Here is a 21,537-nt window from a genome sequence, read left to right on the forward strand (position 1 = left end):
GCACAACAAAGACTGTTCTACTTAAGAACACTGAAAAAGTCTGGTCTACCCCAACAGCTGCTGACGACCTTCTACCGCTGCACCATAGAGAGCATCCTAACGCATGGAATCCCTGTGTGGTACCTCAGCTGCACGGAGGCAGAAAGGAAAGCTCTACAGCGGGTAGTCCATAGAGCTCAGAGGGCCATCGGAACACAGCTACCAGACTTGGAGGGCATCTACAACACACAATGCCTCAGAAAAGCCACCAGCATCCACAAAGACTCTTCACACCCCTGCAACAGTCTGTTCGAACTCCTTCCATCGGGCAGACGATACAAGGCCTTCTATGCCCGCACCTCCAGACTCAGGAACAGCTTCATCCCCAGGGCCATAGCTGCTATGAACCGGTCCTGCTGAGCCGGATGGCCACAACGCATAGATCAACTTGCACTTTACCCTGTCCAAAACTGTTACAACTGTTCGTTTCGTTGGGTTGCTGCTGTCTAAATTACCTAAATTATTGCATCGTATGGGAGGCGCATTCCCAATCTCGTTGTACCCCTGGGTACAATGACAATAAAGATATATTGTATTGTATTGTATTGTATTGTATTAGGAATCAAACATCCATGTGAACACAGTTGAGATCTAGTATATGTCTGCATCAGCTGAAAAGCATAACAGTGCATCAAACTCGCCTTTATATCCATTCTCCCCCCCCCCCCCCCCCCCCCCCCCCCCCCCCTCCAGCAATCTACTTCTGCTTTTATACTGTGTCTGAAACTTACAGCTCTTGTAGTTGTTTATCTTTTCATTGCATAGATTCCCCCCCCACCAAAAAAACCCAGTTAATTTCTAATCTCTTCCGGTGAGAAGTTCTCCTTTTGTGATGCTGGACTTCCAATTTCTTTAGAGCAAAGTTGTCAATAAAAGAATCTGAACTAACAGGATAAACATTCTGTCAATGCTGTCAAAGAACAAATGTTGAAATGCTCAGCAAGTCAGACACCATCTGTTGAGAGATGACACATGACAATATTCTTGCTGCAGACTGTATTTCATCTCCAAATATTTTTAATCGAGTCTCTACACATGTAGGTTGCCATGCAGTTTGCTCCCTGCAGCATTTTAGGTTTTAAATGAATTTATTTGAAATCTAAAAAACACGCAGAGATTAATGATCACATCACAAGCTGGTACTCTAACCAGCAGTTCTTATCCTCTCATTTCAGGTCTGTTCAGAGATGCACTGTACAGCTTTCATTGTACACTGTACAGTCAATATATATCCATGCTAACTAATGTCAGAACTTGATGAATACTTATTCCTAACATTATTGGGATGCAACTTGGTTTTGCGGCAGTTTATCCTGTTAATCAAATACATTTTTAATCCATGAAAAGGACTGCCATTTTAATAAAGGTGCTTAATGCTTTATTAAATATGTTTTAACAAAACAAAATCTGGCAGAGAAATGTTAGATGAGCCCAAAATGCCAGACCTAGTTAATAATAGTCATCCACTTGTGTCATCAATAGTAATAATTATTTCAGAGACTAACAATTATTAATCTCTGTAATATAACTGAGACTAATCCTTTGATGAGTTTAAAGTGCTTCAGAATGTCTTGACGTTGAGAAAATCATTTTACAGGTGCAAATTCTTTCCTTTCCCTTTTTCAAATCAACAGATAAACCATTCCTTGTGGAATGATAATACATAATATTAAAGCACTTTAGAAACAAGTAATATTAACAAACACTGGTTCTGAGAGCAAAGCAATCTGACCACGAAACAATGCTATGGTAACTCATGCTCCTTCACTCTGCAAGAAACCAGTACATCATCAGGAATAACAATCCATTTACACTGCAGCAAATTATTCATGTCATTTCTGAATTATTCAGTAATTCCCAATAATTACTACATGTAAACCCATTTGATTATAGTACCCTTCAGCTTTGGTCATTGTGTGATTAATAGCTACTCCATGTTAATCATCTTTCCTTTCTCCCAAGGAAACAGAAACACTTTTGCAAATTGAAGGTAATCTCTCCTGACAATTTTATCTGAAATGAAGTGATTAGACTAGCGACACATTAACAAATATACTTACTATTGAACTGTGCAAATATTTCAGAAATAAAATTGCAAAAACTGCCTTGTGTCACTAATCTGCTTTTGAAGTGGCTCTGCCTTAAAGATAACAAAAGGTGTTTTGTAAGATCCTAAAATAGTATTGCTATTGAAGACAATAGACAATAGACAATAGGTGCAGGAGTAGGCCATTCGGCCCTTCGAGCCAGCACCACCATTCAATGTGATCATGGCTGATCATTCTCAATCAGTACCCCGTTCCTGCCTTCTCCCCATACCCCCTGAGCTCTATCTAGCCCTCTCTTGAATGCATTCAGAGAATTGGCCTCCACTGCCTTCTGAGGCAGTGAATTCCACAGATTTACAACTCTCTGATTGAAAAAGTTTTTCCTCATCTCCGTTCTAAATGGCCTACCCCTTATTCTTAAACTGTGGCCCCTGGTTCTGGACTCCCCCAACATTGGGAACATGTTTCCTGCCTCTAACGTGTCCAACCCCTTAATAATCTTATATGTTTCGATAAGATCCCCTCTCATCCTTCTAAATTCCAGTGTATACAATACAATACAATACAATACAATATATCTTTATTGTCATTGTACCCAGGGGTACAACGAGATTGGGAATGCGCCTCCCATACGATGCAATAATTTAAGTAATTAACAGCAACCCAACGAAACGAAACAATTGTAACAGTTTTTAGGCAAGCCTAGCCTCTCCAGTCTTTCAACATATGACAGTTCCGCCATTCCGGGAATTAACCTAGTTAATGATAGAAACATAGAAACATAGAAAATAGGTGCAGGAGTAGGCCATTCGGCCCTTCGAGCCTGCACCGCCATTCAATATGATCATGGCTGATCATCCAACTCAGTATCCCGTACTTGCCTTCTCTCCATACCCCCTGATCCCTTTAGCCACAAGGGCCACATCTAACTCCCTCTTAAATCTAGCCAATGAACTGGCCTCAACTACCTTCTGTGGCAGAGAATTCCATAGATTCACCACTCTCTGTGTGAAAAAAAAAAACTTTCTCATCTCGGTCCTAAAAGACTTCCCCCTTATCCTTAAACTGTGACCCCTTGTTCTGGACTTCCTCAACATCGGGAACAATCTTCCTGCATCTAGCCTGTCCAACCCCTTAAGAATTTTGTAAGTTTCTATAAGTTTTTTTTATTTTTCAAAATAAACACTATTTACATAAATTAATTACAGTCATGCAACAATGATATTGCATTGCCTTTGTTATTGCCATTAAAAAAAACGTCTTCTTGGTAAACCAGGGAACATCTTTAAAATCGGGTCGAAATCTAAAATGGAAATGGTGTGATGACAGGAGTTGTTCGATGACAGAGCCTGCTGACGGGCTGCATTACAGTCTGGTACGGGAACTGTTCTGCCCACAGCCACAAATCACTACAGAGAGTGGTGAAGACGGCACAGCACATCACTGGCAACTGTCTCCCGGCCATTCAGGACATTTTCTACCGGCGGTGCCTGCGGAAGGCACGCAGCATCATCAAGGACCACAGCCACCCAGTTACCGTCAGGCAGACGATACAGGAGTATGGCTGCGCGTACCACCAGACTTAAGAACAGTTTCTACCATCAGGCCATCAGGCTTCTGAACTCATAAACGCATTTCAAATCATATATGTTGATTATTTTTAATATTGTCTTTTTACCTATTTTTAATATTGTCTTTTTACCTTACCAATGTCATTTTAAAAATCTTATTTATCCTTGGAATATTACTGCTGAGGTGACCCGTTGTCTTGTCAAATACATTCCATTGTACCGTTGACCCTGTGCCAACCTACACATGACAAATAAAATTTATTATTATTATTATTATTATTATTATTATTAAATAATTGACAGTACAAAAAGAAACGACTTTCGGGAACCAAGAAAGGGCATTATAAGTCAGCAACTAAAGCACAATGATTTGTTTCACAAAGCAATTGCAACAAAACCTTACAAAAAAAAAATCTATCAACCATTGAAACAGGAGAATTAAAGAAAATAACTGGTTGTGACAATGAACACCTTGGACGGTCAATCAACCACTGGTAATTTTCGGGCTTGAGGGGATGGGAGGAGCGAACTGCACCTTCCTTAGGTCTTGTGTAGGAAGGAACTGCAGATGCTGGTGTAAACCGAAGATAGACACAAAAAGCTGGAGTAACTCAGCGGGACAGGCAGCATCTCTGGAGAGACCCTTCTTAGGTTTTATTTTGCCTCGAGCTTCAATATTTTTTATGGTCCAGAGGGGATATGATTGTTTCCTGCAGCAAGTTTATACATTAAAAAATAAGCCTTTCTCAGGGCATTTACTGAGAATGCCCTGAGAAAGGCAATTTATTTGCCTTCCATCACAGTGAGGGTGTGCCTGGAGCAATCACTGTGATGGCTGTTTGTGTTCAAATTGTATCTGTGTGTCCTGTGCTTTTTGTTGTCTACTGCCGGACCCTGACGTGAGAGGACGCTGGCGCTGTTTTGTTCACCGCTTCTCCGTCAGGATAGTTTGTCTGTTTGTTTTTATGTTATGACTGTTTTTGTAAAGCGCTTTGAGCACCTGGTAAAGCGCTATATAAAATAAATGCTTATTATTATTATTATTATTATTATTATAGAAAATGGCAGTGGTTTTTTTTTGTGGAACTCCTTGGTTTCTCGACTTGAATTGGAATGATGTGCAGTCATTTTGACCGGCTCTTGAAAGTTTTGAGCTGGTTCACAAATATTCAGCTGATAAATGGGATCATCAAAAGTGGCACACAATGCACCATATAATTGGTCACACTCAATTAGATCACCAATCCAAGCTATTTCCAAGAGGTCTACCAAAACCAACTCCCTTCCTCATTATTTCCCCAAGTTCTTTAACCGACATTGGATTTGAACCCTGGTGCCTTTGAAACATCAATATCAAGGATGATCCTGTTACTTTTTTTCCACATTTCACAAAGATCTCTACTTTAGCAAACATTATCCAATCCAAACACCAGGGCCATCTATACCTACAATGCACTAGTAAATATCTAGGTACGACAAATGTGTCATCTTAGCCAACTCCATTTCCTTTTCCAAACCAGCCTTACAATAATCTGACTCCAGAAATAGTCCATTAGGATAATGCATTGAGGTTCTGTTCCTCCTGATATGAACCTTTTCTTATTTGTTTTATTGTGGTCAGAAGAGAACACGGAACACTCTAAGAACAGGTTTCTCTTAATATTGTTTCTGCACACTGCCTACATGGTACCTCTTATGATGCTGCTGATTACTCTCGTCACCAGTGGCTGCAATTCTTTGCAACGCAGCAACATGTCACTGTGTGCTTGGCCTGTTCGTTAGCTTCACCATCCTGCATGCTTTCTAATGGCTTTAGACAACACTATCTGCAACTTGCTCATCATGAATCAAAAAGGATTGTTTTCCAGAGACTACACATTCAATCTCATTGCGTCGTTCTCCTTTGGAAGGCGAGTTTGTGCTGCAAAGATAGTAACCACATTGTTGACCCAGCCAGCAATGATATCTCCTGCACAGTCTTTTCCCTGTCATATATGCTCCCAGGCCATACTCAGTAGTACTGTAACATCTTTTGTTGTCAGATCTTGTTGCTTTTACAAATATTCTTCCTCGTTCACATGCAAATTCCTGTTGTTCACGTGGAGTTTCTTCGTGTCCAGTTAAAAGTCATTGCTTTGCTTCTCCTACTGGAGCAGTATAACTTACTTGTCCTTAGGTGTTCTGTGACTCGCCACTTAGACAGTCACCGGATGACTGATCTTCTGTTGTTGCTGTTTAGCTTTTTTTGCACTGTACTACAATCTTTATACCATTCTGTTGTTCTGCATTTGTTGCTATATTTATTACATGGTTATGTTATATCTAACACTACCTTGTATACTATTTACTTTGTGAGCTTCATCTGAACAAGGAATTTCATTGCACTCTGGCGTCCATGACAATAAACTAATCTGAATTGGAATCTGACTATATATTAGCCATGATTGCATTCACCTAATGAAGTAAAACTTTGGTCACATTTCAGGTCAAGTTCAGCAAATGTATGTCCCTGTGATCCTTCATCTCTGATATCATTTTTGTTGCTTCGCTTTATTCTTAGGTGTGTGTATTGTTGGCAGAACCAGATATAATTGCCAACTTCTTATCGATTTCAGGCAAGTGTTGAAAAGGTGACTTATTGAACTGCTGCGATCTATTTAGATGTAAGGTCCACTGCAGGTAGTAAAGTCTAAGACTTTTGCCAGCAAACAATGTCCCAGTTCAGACAGTGCATGAGTCATGCTACATTTTCTGGTGCATGTAAATGTGTGATATAGAAAGGTGAATGTGCATATGTGATGGAGCTGAAGAGAATAGAGTAAACAAATTATAAATTCTTTACCAGTTCTCCATATCTCTTGATTCTTCATCAAATACCCAATTCTACATCCACTTAGAATAAAAATGCACACATAAATTATAAATTAATGATGGAAAAGAAAAGAATGGGCTTTGCTTGAAGGAATAAAGGAACTTTCAGTAAAGCAAAACTCAACTGTGGACTGAACACCTTGGTTCCAGAGAGATTACTTTGGAGGAGGAATGGCAACATTTCATCAGTGAAGGCCTTGTCATGTATGTAAATTTATGAAGATTGTCTACTGTGGATAGGGTGAGCAGTTTTAAATACTTGGGAGTCCGCATCACAGAGGATCTGACGTGGGCAACGCACATTGCCGCACTGGTGGGTAAGGCTAAGCAGCGCCTTTACCACCTTAGACAATTGAGGAAATTCAGAGTGTCTCTGAGGATCCTTCATTGCTTCTACTCTGGGGATGTAGAGAGCATCCTGTCCGGCAACATTACAGTCTGGTTTGGGAACAGCTCTGCCCAGGACAGGATGGCCTTGCAGAGAGTAGTGCGTTCGGCAGAACGCACCATGGGAACTACACTCGCCCCCCTGCAGGACCTATACATCAGGAGGTGCAGATCCAGAGCAAGCAAGATCATGAGGGACCCCTGCCACCCCAGTAACGGACTGTTCCAGATGCTACGATCAGGCAAACGCCTCCGCTGTCACGCTGCGAAAACGGAGAGGATGAGACGGAGCTTCTTCCCACAGGCCATCAGGACTGTCAACTTTTATAACCCCAGAGACTAAATTTTTGTCGACACTAATAGTAACTTATTAACTTTATTTATATGCTGTAACTGTAATTCTTTTTGTGCACAACCCGCAGGCATTGCCACTTTCATTTCACTGCACATCGTGTATGTGTATGTGACAAATAAATTTGACTTGACTTGACTAATGGTAGCCATTGTCACATTGGCTGTTAACAGGAGACTTCATCTTACTTCAATGCCTTGGCTTGATGGCCACTTGCTTCCACTCCAATTTCATGGATGCTAGCGGTGGCTCATTAGTCTAATGTGGAACTTGGAGATTCCTTGACATGGTGGCTCATGTAGGAGCTGGTGCACCATTTCTGCCATTTGTGTTGGGCACCACAATCCCAGTGAAGAGACTTGAGGCCCTTGGTGCTACTCCTGAGTGTTCCTTTTCCAGTTTGAACAGTTATGGGTCAAGGAATCTTACAGCTCTCACATTTTTACGGACGTCTTGAGGACATTCTTGAAGTGTTTCTGCCGATCTCTCGTGTGTCAGAGCTCCGTGCAGCTCATGTGTTTGGTATCAGGGATGCAAAATGGTGTGGCTTGCCTATATAAGTTAGCTGTGAAGAAAGTAGGGCCTCAGCGCTGAGGACATTAACCTGGGAGAGGACACTGACATTCGTTCAATTATCTCACCAATGGATTTGGAGAGGCAGCTTTGGTGATGTTTCTCCATTGCCATAAGAAAGTTCATTGATCTGAAGTGTTAATTGCAATGTCACAGATTTTGCATGACTGCTGAGGAATTCCAGCATATTCCATTTTAACTCAAAAAGTAGGTGGTAGAGGAAAGGTTGATTGTGAGTTTAGAACTCCCAACACATCAAACACCATGGAAAGTGCATTGGGAAAGGTGTCACCGTTACAGAGGGTCTATAAAATGGGTACTGGTACAGCAGAAACTTTAACAGCCGTGAAGGGAGTAGCATCAGAAGAAAATTGAATTGTTACTCAGACTCAAGCTGGTTACATTGACAGCCTTGGTGTAAATATCCATACATGAACATTTCAGCTCCTATATGAAATGTATGGAATAGTTTATCACTCCAGTGGTAAGAGTGACGATATACCTGCACATAGCAATGCTGTACATAAGCACAAAGAAGCTATTCCATTAACTGAAATAGGTTCAGAAGCATGCGGTGCATTAGCAACTCTTCTAATGCCACTGAGAACAAAAGATATTTCTCATACTGAAGGATTGCGAAAGGTTTCAGGATCACTTTAATCTGAAACCCTAAGGAATTATAGAGAGCTACAGATTTGGAATTAAAAAGAAGTCAGGTGAGACGGTCAGTGAGTGCCTTGTCTCGTTGAAGGATTTGTCTCAGTATTGCAGCTTTGACACTTTCTCAGGCTGTGCATTGTCTGAAAAGTTTGTTTGCGTTTTGGTTAATGAATGGATTTAACTGAAGTTATTAAACCTGCAGAAACTCACATTTTATCTTGCATGCTAAACTGTAACATCTGCGGATGAGGAGTTTAGTTAAATGCAAGACACAAATAAACAACAGTTTATATTCATTGAGAGGATGTGAAACCCAGAGTATCAAAGCAGAATCTGAAGGTAGACACAAAATGCTGGAGTAACTCCGCGGGTCAGGCAGCATCTCAGGAGAGGAACGGGTGACGTTTTGGGTTGAGACCCTCGACCCGAAATGTCACCCATTCCCTCTCTCCTGAGATGCTGCCTGACCCGCTGAGTTACTCCAGCATTTTGTGTCTACATTCAATTTGAACCAGCATCTGCAGTTATTTTCCTAAAGCAGAATCTGAAGTACTTTGCCAAAGCAGGTGTGATTTGCTGCTGCAGATGTAATGGAAATTATCCACCATACGTGCAAGAAGTCAAAACTGCAAAATGTTCTAACTCTCAGATAAGGACAGATATCCTCAGCAAGTCTAAAGCCAAAGCAACTCCTGTATAATGAGCCAATGTAACCAGCTTGTGTATGACTAGTTATTTTATCCTTTATTGTGATGCCATTCCACAAAGATTGATGGTGTTAGATGAGAAGATACAGCTTTCTGCGATTGTGTCCATTTTGTTTAAAGAGTCTCTAGAAAATTAAAATTAACTGCAATGCCTTTTGCAATACTTTTACACAGAAGGGAAATTTTCATTTAAAATGAGAGGTTGCCAACGGATACAGTGGGACTTAGATCAGTGATAGATATGTGGAGTAATGACAGATGGCGTTTAATCCGAGCCAGTGTAGGGTGCCATACATCGGGAGGTCACATGTGAGGGGAAAGGAGACAGTATCTTGATTAGTACAGGTGTCAGAGGTTATGGGGAGAAGGCAGGAGAATGGGATTAGGAGGGAGAGATAGATCAGCCATGATTGAATGGTGAAGTAGACTTGATGGGCCGAATGGCCTAATTCTACACCTATTCCTTATGATCAGCATCGATGTATGGAGAGATCTGGCGATCCAATTTCATAGCTCCCTGAAAGTGGCAACAAAAGTAGACTGAGTGGTAATGAAGACATTTGGTTTGTTTGCCTTCATTGAGTATAAGAGCCAGGAAGTCATGTTGCAGCTTTAGAAAAATTTGATTAGGCCATATTTAGACTATTGTGTGCAGTTCTGGTCACCCCAGTACAGGAAGAATGTGAATGGCTGGGAGGGGGTGCCGTAGAGATTTATCAGGGTGCACCTGGATCGGTGGTATTAGTTATAAGGAGAGGTTGGACAAACTTGACTTGTTTTGTTGGAGCGTCAGAAGTTGAGTGGCGACCAGAATGATAAAGTTTATGGGGAAATTTGCAGGACAAGTTTTTATACAGAGATTGGTGGATGCCTGTAACTCACTGCTGGGGTGACCGTTGAAGCAGGTACAATCATAGCATTTAAGAGGCTTTTCAATAGGCACATGAATATGCAGGGAATGGAGGGATATGGATCACGTGCAGGTAGTGGAGATTCACTTAGTACATCTTCAGCACAGACGTTGAGGGCCGAAGGGTCTGTTCCTGTGCTGTATTATTCATTGTTCTATGTTCTGTGCCTTAGCAAGACTGGAGATGTTCTGGTATCCATCAAGCACCTTATGAAGTCACAGCCTGCATGGCACCTGGAGCTCCCAAATCCATCTTCAGTCTGAAGAAGGGTCTCGACCCGAAACGTCACACATTCCTTCTCTCCTGAGATGCTGCCTGACCCGCTGAGTTACTCCAGCATTTTGTGTCTACCTTTGATTTAAACCAGCATCTGCAGTTATTTTCCCTCCCAAATCCATCTCTTCTGAATACTGAAAACAAGACCGGGAGCACACCGTGCTGAGATAAGGTATTAGTTAAAGGTTTTTTTGCTGTGACATCAATGCCTTGCATGATGCATCTGCCATCCTTGGTGCTCAGGAAAACAGAAACTGCATTGTGCTTGGCTCTGCTGTCTCTGTTTGCTGTGTTTTTGTACAAATCACACCAGAGTTGCTTGCTGTGATCTCTGCTCATTGATCATCCCACACCACACTGTGGCTTGGGCAGGGAACATGTCAGGACAGACCAGTACATGGCCAGTAGGTGTCCAGACACCTCCAAACATTGGGGGAAGGGCCAAACAGCAATCTCCCAGGAGATTGTGGGAGATTGCTGTGTGGCCAATGCTTTTCAACACCTCTGTGGTAGACATTTAGACATCTGTTTTGTGGCTGGCATGGGGAAAATACTTTGACACAGTTCTCAACAATCATCATACCGATGATGCAAAAGCTGCAATCTCCTCTTGCCAAGTATTGCACAGATCCCTATTTTTTTATTTTTTTTATTTTAAATTTTTTAAAGCATATGTACAAATAATAATAAATGACAAACTGGTTATAGAATTCTTACATAGCTTCAATTTTTAAAATTTTAAAGAAAAAATAAAGATGAAAAGAGACTGGAAAAAAAAAACTATAAACTAATAGAGAGAAAGCAAAGAAAAAAGAGAATTACAAATATAAAGATTATGGGGATAGATCCGGGAGTTAATGAGTATAGTTGTACATCCAACCCTAAACTCAAGTTTTAACTTTAGTTTTAAATTTGAGTTTTGTGACAAACCCACTTACTTTTTTAAAAATCCAATAAATGGAGACCATATTTTAAAAAACAGATCCCTATTTAATGCACGATTCGTGTGCAAACGTTTGTGGCACTTATTCATTATTTTTTTGCCCAAATTCACACCCTTTAGTGGGGTATCCGATGAACCTTATGTTTAGTGACCCAAAAGCCGGGAGAATTACAACTTCCAGGAAAGTATGTATGAAAGTGGGTAATCAGAGAAGTTTTGGGATATGGCTCGAGAATTCAAGGTTTAAGTGGCAAAGAAGGGGAAGGCTGACAAGAGCTCACAAACATCAAAATTAGAAGAACTCAGGGGAGTGCTTTGCCAGACTGAGGAGTGTTTGCAGAAACACAGAGCGGGAGTCTTCTAGGCAATTTAAACATGTGAGAATTTTTGATTTGAGGCATCAAATGATCAAGTGACATAGACCAACAAGAACATGGATGATGGACAAGCAGAATTCTGTGCAGCTTATGTGACCGTCAGAAGATTAAGCCAGCCATTACAGAATGGGAGAATCTACTATATGTACACCTTAACAGACATTTGAAAGGTGACACTTACAAAGGTGGTTAATGGTCCGTAAGGTTCTCTGAAAATGTTAAGAAAATATTAGTGAGGAGGTTGTTAACGACTTAATCAAAGAAGGAGTGAAACCTCAGCATTGATTGATCACAGGATTCAGAGGCAGAATTGTTTTAGAAAAACATTGGTGACCATTAACGCTCTGAAATAAATGTGACTAGCAGTTGGAACCAGATCGGCAGGAAATAAGGAACAATACCCCAAATTAATATTTTTATTCACAAAATGCTGGAGTAACTCAGCAGGTCAGACTGAAGAAGGGTCTCGACCCGAAACGTCACCCATTCCTTCTCTCCCGAGATGCTGCCTGACCTGCTGAGTTACTCCAGCATTTTGTGAATAAATCGATTTATACCAGCATCTGCAGTTATTTTCTTATACCCCAAATTAATATTCTCTCCACTTCACAAAATAGTAGACTAGCAAGGTCCAATAAATTAGGAAGTGACCAGCTAGTTGTAATGTGATAAGGTAGTAAACTGCAAGCAGTCAATGCTTCTATTTTAACTTGGCAGTTACGAGTTTAATAGAGTTAAGTATATATTTCATCAGTTGTTGTGATATGACTCTAATATAAGTGTGAACAACATGTAATGCTGACAATAGGAGAAATCACGAACATGGTATGAATCAGTTCATTACCAGGTACCTGCTTCAGCTCCCTTCACAACAAACTTGGAAACCACACTGTACTTTCCATTGGCTTTCAACAGCATGAAGCATCAGGTTCACTCTCAGACATGGCCGACGGCATCTGAGGCTGCACAACCAGACAGAGGAGCTGGCTGCTACTATGGTATTGTAGGTTAATCAGAGGCCTAGGTCAAGACAGAGAAATCCCTATATGATGAGGCTTGGTCATGAGGCCACCCGGAACCACATAGAAGGTAAGGCCCTTGAATGATGTAGGAGTGATCATTTATCTAACTGATTGGCTCAGTATGAATAATTAGGACGCTGCATCGGTAAATTGAAGTGAAGGTGATACTAGGGCAACCAATAATCCAGCTGCAACAGGAAATTTGTCAGACCTGAACTGGTCTATTGATGTGGCACCATCTCAGGGAGAACATAAGAAACAGGGGGGAGATAGTCCTGTATTTGTGCAGGCAAAATCTTCTCACTAATTTGATCAAGTATTTTGAGAAGCTAACTAAGAAGGGTGATGAAAATAGAACAAACAGTTGATTTTCTGTATATGAACTTTACAAAGTTATTTGACAAACCTGATAGGATGACCCAGAAGATCCAGACACAGGTGGTCCAAGACATTGGATCCTAAATTAGCTTAGTGATAGGAGGCAGAGGGTAATGTTGGTCAGAAGTCTGTGATCAATGGCACTGCAGGGTTAGGTTGTGAACTTTGTTGTTTGTGAAGATAGACACAAAATGCTAGAGTAACTCAGCAGGACAGGCAGCATCTCTGGAGAGAAGGAACAGGTGACATTTTGGGTTGAGACCCTTCTTCCATGTTGTTTGTGATATATATTAACTTTGTTATGAATTTCAAAAATATAATTAGTAACCTTGTAGATGGCATGGAATTTGATGGTGTAGTGAGTCGTGAGGAAGGCCAAGACTGTGGCAGGATATAGATCATATGGAACATTGAGAGGTACATTAGCAGATGTCATTTAATCTTGACAAGTGTGAGATGATGCATTTAGGGAAGTCAAATAGGGGGTAGAACATACACTGTAAATGGTAGAGAGCTAAGGGATATTGATGAACATAAATAGGATGGTGAAGTGGGCTTGTGGCATAGGTCGAGGCTTAGAATATAAAAGGGACAAATTTGTAAATCATGGTTAGTTTGTGCAAAGTTCTGATAGAATCCAGTAGGGATCACCTCAAATTTTGACAGAGAATATAAATTATTTTGACTTTGCAGTTGAGGGTTTGAATAGAGTTATGTGATGTGATGTGGCATCACCAGTTGCCAGTGACGTGACTCTAATATAAGTGTGAACAATATACAGAATGCTGGCAACAGGAGAAATCACAAACATGGTCATGAATCAGCTCATTACCAGGCTCTCTGTTTCAGCTCACAAACAAACTGGGAGACCTCACGGTACTTTCCATTTGCCCGAACAGTAATTGTAAGATTTTGCTTTTTTTTAATGAGTCAATGGCATTTTAATGTCACACGTACCTAGGCGCAGGGGAATTCCTTTTTGCATATAATTCACTAATAATCTTACCATACCTAGGCAAAGTACTTACGTACGAGAGTGCAGGAATCGTAGATTACGCTGAGAATACTCAAGAGTCGCCACGTTTCCGACCGTGTTTTGTATTAATCAAGTCGAAAGTTTTTTAAAAAGTAGACTCTTATCAGCCATTATAGCGTCCTTGGCCTGGCAAAATCCCAAACAGATCCCAATTGCAATGGGCCATTGCATCGCTCAGCTGTAATCACTGTATGTGAATTTAGAAGTGTAAAGCTGCAAGCAGGGAATGAGATTAACAAACTCCAGCTCCAAGTGCCTGGTGAAATACGGCAATTTACTAATTTAATGGCTGGATGCTTGAAGCTGAAGGCGCGGTACAAAATAAGACAATTATTGTTATCTGAAGAGGAGGGTGAAAGCTGTAGCCTTAATTTAACTTGGAAGGCAAATTAAGGATTTTAGCAAATTGAAATGAATGACTGTTGAGTGTGCATTAAACCGATGCATAATTGCAACGTGCTTGGCTCCTGTGTATTTGTCAGTTTCTGATTAACTCCTTGGATGCTACAGGTTCTGTACAAACAAAATTGCAGGTCATATTTATTCCAAAGGGATGATCCTTACTGTGGGCAAACTCAAGGACTTCAGAACAGTCACAAGTGTCCAGAATACACCTCAACCAGAAACGAAAATAGTCTTGTGTAGGAAAGAACTGCAGGAGATAGACACAAAATGCTGGAGTAACTCAGCGGGGCAGGCAGCATCTCTGGAGAGAAGGAATAGGTGACGTTTTCGAGACCCTTCTTCAGACTGAAAATGGTCTTATTGTGTACTGTGGCTTTATTTTCCAGTTATCTTGGTGACTAACATCTACTGTAGTTATCTACAATGAGGAAATGTGAAAGGAGATGTCCTCTATCCTTATAAAACTGGTTCAAATTAACAATGCCATTAACAGTGCATGTGACAGCACCCCTTCTCCAAAACTCAGGGTGCTTCCGTTTCCTCTCACATCCCAAAGATGTGTGGATTTGTAGGCCTCTCTAAATTGCCGCTAGTGTGTAGGGCATGGGATAACATAGAACTAATGTGAATGGGTGATCGATGTTGGGCATGGACATGGTAGTCCGAAGGGTCTGTTGCATACTATATCTTTCAATTACTGATGCGATTTGATCACACTACATTTCATTTCCTTCTCGTATCATGCAGTTATATCTAGGCTTGCTGCAGTCAGTCTCTGGATCATTGAGTGTTTTCTCATTTGGGGCATTGGCCTCCGTTCGTGCAGATAACCACAGGTAAGATATCAAGGGCAGGTCATCTACAGATGAACAATTGATGGGTAAAGGTGAACTTCCACCTCCCTGGCTCTCGTTCTCTTTGTCGCACATTTTTTACTTTCACTGCCAGATGGGCAGTATCCTTTGTCTAACTCACTGCCACTATTTAACTCACTGTATTCTCTCACACCAATGCACACTCCTGTTTATCCATCCCCTATATGGCACAGTACTGTTTTCTCTGCCACCTGCTCTCTATCACTATGCAGGTGGCTGGGGCAGGGGAATAGGGAAATATCTTGCCACACTTGCCAACAGAAACAGTACTGTTGCCAGAGTAGTAAAAGATGCCTTTTGGCAGGGAGTGCCAGCAGCTGCATGAAGGAAGATCTGGCCTGAACTGATGTAGCCCAATTCAGCTGTTCCTTTGCAACTCTTTGGCTTCTCTTTGATCTTCACCACGCAAGGTCCCTCATCAGTTTTAATTGTTGCGATGGGTTTTGGAACAGAATCTTCTGCGATAGCAAGAATACTCAAAAACCGCTCCAGAGGGGAAGATGTAGCAGAAGGTGCCATCACAGTTCAAATACTCACCACCTTGAATCAATAAAGCAGTTCTGATAACATCAAATGTGCTTTTGTTCATTGCAGGCTTGCACTCAACCAAAATTTGAAAATTAAGCTTCAGAGATAAATGTGGGATCAAAAGGCGAGTCAATAAAATAGGTTTTAGCCTTAAAGGAAGAGAGAGAAGCTGGAAATAGGATTAGGGATAAGAAGTTAACTGCAGAGCTCGGAGCTGACATTTACAATTGATTTCATTCATTACATTTAATATCCAACTTCAGAATGTGATGTAACTATTTTTTGTATTTATTGTTAATTCCAATTGTTTATTTGACTTAAAAACAGAAAATGCTGGGAAGATTCAGCAGGTCAGGCAGTATCTGTGGGGAAAATTCTGGTCAATAACCCATTACCCAAAGGGCAACTGCCGTGCCCTTCATCCCACTGCTCTAGCTTGGTTTTTTCTCTGCTCTGTTCTCATTCATCTCCCTCTATTTACACAGTGCACCGATTAAGAAGCGTTTGTTATCTCCTTTCAACAGCATTGAGATTGCTTTAGCAATCTTGGTCTCACCCCATTACAGATATTCCTTTTGTTCCCTACACTCTTCCCTTCCCTGCGAAACACACTTTTTTTTTCATTTTCCCATTCCGTTGAAGGTCAACAACCTGAAATAATAACTTTATTCCTCTCTCCGCAGCTGCTGATTGACCTGCTGAGTATTTCTAGAATTGTTTCTTTTTATTTCAGATATGTTCTACCTGTATTTTTTCTTTGGATTTTTAAAAGGAGAGTACATCTTGGCATAACATGTATTGAAACAGTGTTAAGCAATGCCTGTGCATCATAAATTTGCATTCAGAAATTGTTCAGTTGCTTCTTATATAAATTGTAAACTTTTCTAAAGCTGCATTGTTATATGTTATTATGAGCAGAAGTACATCATAGAGTCATAAATTCATACGACATGGAAATAGGCCCTTCGGCCCAACTTGCCAACCATCTACACTAGTCCCACCTGCCCGTATCTGGCCCATATCCCTCTAAACCTTTCCTATCCGTGTATCTGTCCAAATGTCTTTTGAGTCCTGGCAACATCCTCGTAAATCTTTTCTGCACTCTTTCCAGCTGAATGCATCTTTTCTTGTAGCAGGGTGACCAAAACTAAACACAATATTCCTCATGTGGTGTCACCAATGTCTTGTACCATTGAGCCTGATCCATCATTAGTGCGGTTCGCAGAGCTGTTCCCTCACAGCCCCAGTGACCTTGGTTCAACGCAGACTTCCAGTGCTGTCTGTGTGAAGTTTCCATCTTCTTCTGGGAAGTTTTCCTCCAGTTTTGTTCTGCTTTCCTCACATATCTCAAAGATGTGCGGGTTTGGCAGGTTAGTTGGCCACCGTGATTTTTCCTAATGGGTAAGTGGGTGGTAGAATCTGTAGGATGTTGATTTGATTGTGGGGAGAATAGAATGGGATTAGTGTAGGATTACTACAAATGAGTGATATATGGTCACTGTGGACTTATATGTTTCTTTTTTTTCCCCTTAGTACCTAATCAGATGTGCAGCACTTTGGTCAACGTGGGTTGTTTTTAAATGTGCTATACAAATAAAATTGACTTGACTTGACTTGACTTATGCTGTTTGATTCTATAACTCAAATCAATAGATCATGACTAATCTGAAGAAAACCCTACGCTGTATTCCTGTAAGGGCCCTGTCCCACTTAGGCATTTTTTAAGGCGACTGCCGGTAACTGTGACAGTCGTAGCAGGTCGCCGAAAAAACGGCAACTGGACCCCCCCTACGACAATGTGTACGACAAACTACAACAACCTACCACCTAGTCGACGTCAAGCTACGGCAAGCTACCGACAACTGGCGACCCAATCGTCGCAAGTAGAACGTCCACCTATGAACGCACCTACGAAACCTACCACCACAGAGGCGACAACCTACGACAACTGAGGTCAACCTACATCCACCCGTGACAAGCTACGACAAGCTACGACCCTGAAGACTGAAGACAACTGAAGACAATTCACGTTTCACCCAGTTTCCCTATAAAAGTGGGTGTCCGGTAGGGTTTCCAATCATTCTGCATCGTGACTATTTGAAAGCGATGCCATGTGAAACTATTCTGAAATACAATAACTTCATACGTCAATTTTCCGTCAAAATGTCAAGAATTTATTTTATTGATATTCAACAAAAAAATTTAAAAGGTTGATAAGAACATACAACAGTGCATACAAAAATATTGTAATAAACTTCAATAAATTTCAATAAACTTCAAACTTAAAAATTCAAACTTTAAACCGAATACAAGTGCAAAAACATACAAAACCTGACATCATTTATGGACACATTACACTGATGGATGATCAGATCAAGTCCACACTTGGAATTCGCCGAAGTCAGCACCGGCAACAACCTACGTCACCTGGCGACAACCTACGTCACCTGGCCACTACCTGGTGCCAACCTATGACAGCGCCTACGTCAGGAGACGTTAAGCTACGATCATTGTCGTCAAACCAACAGTCACCGAATTTTTTTTGACATTTTCAAAATCCAGTGGCGACCAGAAAAACGCTACGACTCTTTGGAGACTACTCACGACCGTACACGCAACACCCCGGTGACCATGTGGCGACAGCCTAGGTGCCAGTAGTCGCCTAAAAAATCACCGAAGTGGGACAGGGGCTTAAGCCACCAATTACCTTTCAAAGGTTCAAAGGTATTTTATTGTCACGTATGCCACCGATTACCTTTCACCCTGTTGCAAATCAATAAATTGTCCACCTCTGCCTTAAAATTATGTCAACGAATACAGAGCCTAACTCTCGGGTAAGAAGGACAAAGATGTGTGGGGCATGTTTTTTTACATCGAGTGGTGGGTGCCTGAAAAACACTGCCAGGGTTGGTGTGGAGGCAGATAGGATCGTGGCATTTAAAAGGTTTTTGGATAGGCATCGGGATGTGCAGGCAATGAAGTGTTTATGGATCACGTGCAGGCAAAGGAGGTTGTTTTAACTTGGTATCATGTTCGGCACGGATATTGTGGTCCGGAGGACCTGTTCCTATGTTGTACCCTTCTAGGTTCTATAATATTCAAAATCTCCACTTAAGCCTTCTTTGAGAAAGAGAACTGCAAAAAATTTACAAACTCTGAGAAAACAGAATCCCAATACTTTTAACCGGTAGAAACAAGGAACTGCAGATGCTGGTTTATACTGAAGATAGACACAAAGTGTTGGAGTAACTTAGAGGGTCAGACAGCATTTCTGGAGAAAAGGGACCGGTCTTTTGAAAGAGCTGCCGCTTTGATAGGGTGTGTTAATATGAGGGCACCTAATGGATCACCACGTGCTGGGCAGAGGGGAAAATTAAAATACATACAGTCTACAGCAGGAGGAAAGTGGAACTCAGCAGCCCTTTGTCTGAATCACAGAACTATAGATCAGGGAAACAGCAAGCCAGTTTTAACTGCATCACGGAGTAAGCTCCTTATTGATAGGCAGAGATGCCAAGAGGGACTCAAATAGCCAGCCTCATTTTAAAAGATCTTTTCAATCTTTAGTCTGTAAATGCCAGGGATAAGGACTGACATTTAGTGTCTAATGGGAACTGAAATACAATTACAGCAAAGAGCCTCAACCTTTAGTACAAAATGAAAATAACAGCTGCTGTTTGGTGTCCGTTCTTCAAAATAAGATTGGGGGTTTTTTTTTAATTCCTTCATTTTACACCAGTCGTGAAATTTCATCATGAAGCATGCAGGGAAATGTTTAACACTTCTGTCTAACATTTTACACAATAGAATCAGAAGTGCATACCCTAATTGTGGACAATTGAGTTTGTTCTCGCCATAAACAAACTAGTTAGGCTACTCCCACAAATAAGCTCCTGCATTAGTATCCATGTAGTTCATGGCTCCTCTAATCATTATCCGAGTATTTTTTCAAGATACTCAGTTTCTGTGCTCTTAGCACCTTTCCTGGTCCCGAGTTTCCTCCACTCTCCTCATATCCTTCCACTAATCAGCTTAAATCTAACTGTTGGCCTCTTCTGCTAAGAGTGCTCCCTGTTCATCCTACCCAGATTTCTTACTTTTATATACATTGATCACATTTCTCCTTGTCGTACATAGATCTACAGAAAACAACCCCAGCCCAGCCATAGCTAAGGTTCTCCAGCCCTGAAGCCTAAACCTCCTCTACACCCTCTCAAGTGCACTCTTACTGTATGCAGAAACGGTTAGGTCCCCGTCCCCCTTGGCAAGTTCGTATAATGAATTTTTAATGGTAGTGGCAACTACTTAAAATAAATAGGTATTAAAGACTGTACAAATTTAATGTGAGTGTTATTAAATCACTAATCTCATTACCTGGAAGCATGTAATAATTCACATATGCAGGCAAGAGTAGATCATTCTCAAGCCTACTGGACTCCTCAGTTAGATCACAGCTTAACCACAAATCAATTTCACTTATGTATCTTTATTCTATATTGCTGATACTTCTGTCAACAAAACATCTATTGATCTCAGTGTTGAAAACTATACTTTTCAACCATCCCCAACTGAAGAGCCTTCTGGATTGCTGCAAAACCTATAGCTTCCATTTCTGAGTAGCCTAGCCGTGATTTTAACATTATTGGCGAAACATTGTTCAGTGTCTATACTAGCATTGTGAGGGAATCCAGTGCTAGTGGCTTGAGGAATATTTGATTGCATGCAAGCCCCAAAAAATAGTGTGTGATTGAATACTGTGGAGGAAATCAGATAGACCATGGGGTAAATTGAGGAGAGGGTCGATAGGACCAACAGGTAGAATCAGGAAAGGAATGATATCTCAGAATGTTGGAAAGTAAATTCATATCATATCATATCATATCTATACAGCCGGAAACAGGCCTTTTCGGCCCTCCAAGTCCGTGCCGCCCAGCGATCCCCGTACATTAACACTATCCTACACCCACTAGGGACAATTTTTACATTTACCCAGCCAATTAACCTACATACCTGTACGTCTTTGGAGTGTGGGAGGAAACCGAAGATCTCGGAGAAAACCCACGCAGGTCACGGGGAGAACGTACAAACTCCTTACAGTGCAGCACCCGTAGTCAGGATCGAACCTGAGTCTCCGGCGCTGCATTCGCTGTAAAGCAGCAACTCTACCGCTGCGCTACCAGGGCTAGAACTTTGATTGAGTGGTGGTGGGAACCATTTGGTGGGTGGAAGAGATGAGTCATCATGAAAGACACCAACAAAAGCAATTGTTAGACAGGGAAGAGCCAGAGAGAACATCAAGTAAAATTCCTCAAGATCCAACCTGGTTGAAGATCAATGCCTCAGAAGCAATAGCCAATAGACAATAGACAATAGGTACAGGAGTAGGCCATTCGGCCCTTTGAGCCAGCACCGCCATTCAATGTGATCATGGCTGATCATCTACAATCAGTACCCCATTCCTGCCCTCTCCCCCTGGCTCCGATATCATTAAGAGCTCTATCTAACTCTGCATTGGCACCAGTTCATGTAAGGTTCCTAAAAATACACAGGGAATCAGTATTAAGATCTCCAATCGAAA

Source organism: Rhinoraja longicauda, chromosome 26 (genome assembly GCF_053455715.1).
Source record: "Rhinoraja longicauda isolate Sanriku21f chromosome 26, sRhiLon1.1, whole genome shotgun sequence".
Taxonomy (NCBI): Eukaryota; Metazoa; Chordata; class Chondrichthyes; order Rajiformes; family Arhynchobatidae; genus Rhinoraja; species Rhinoraja longicauda.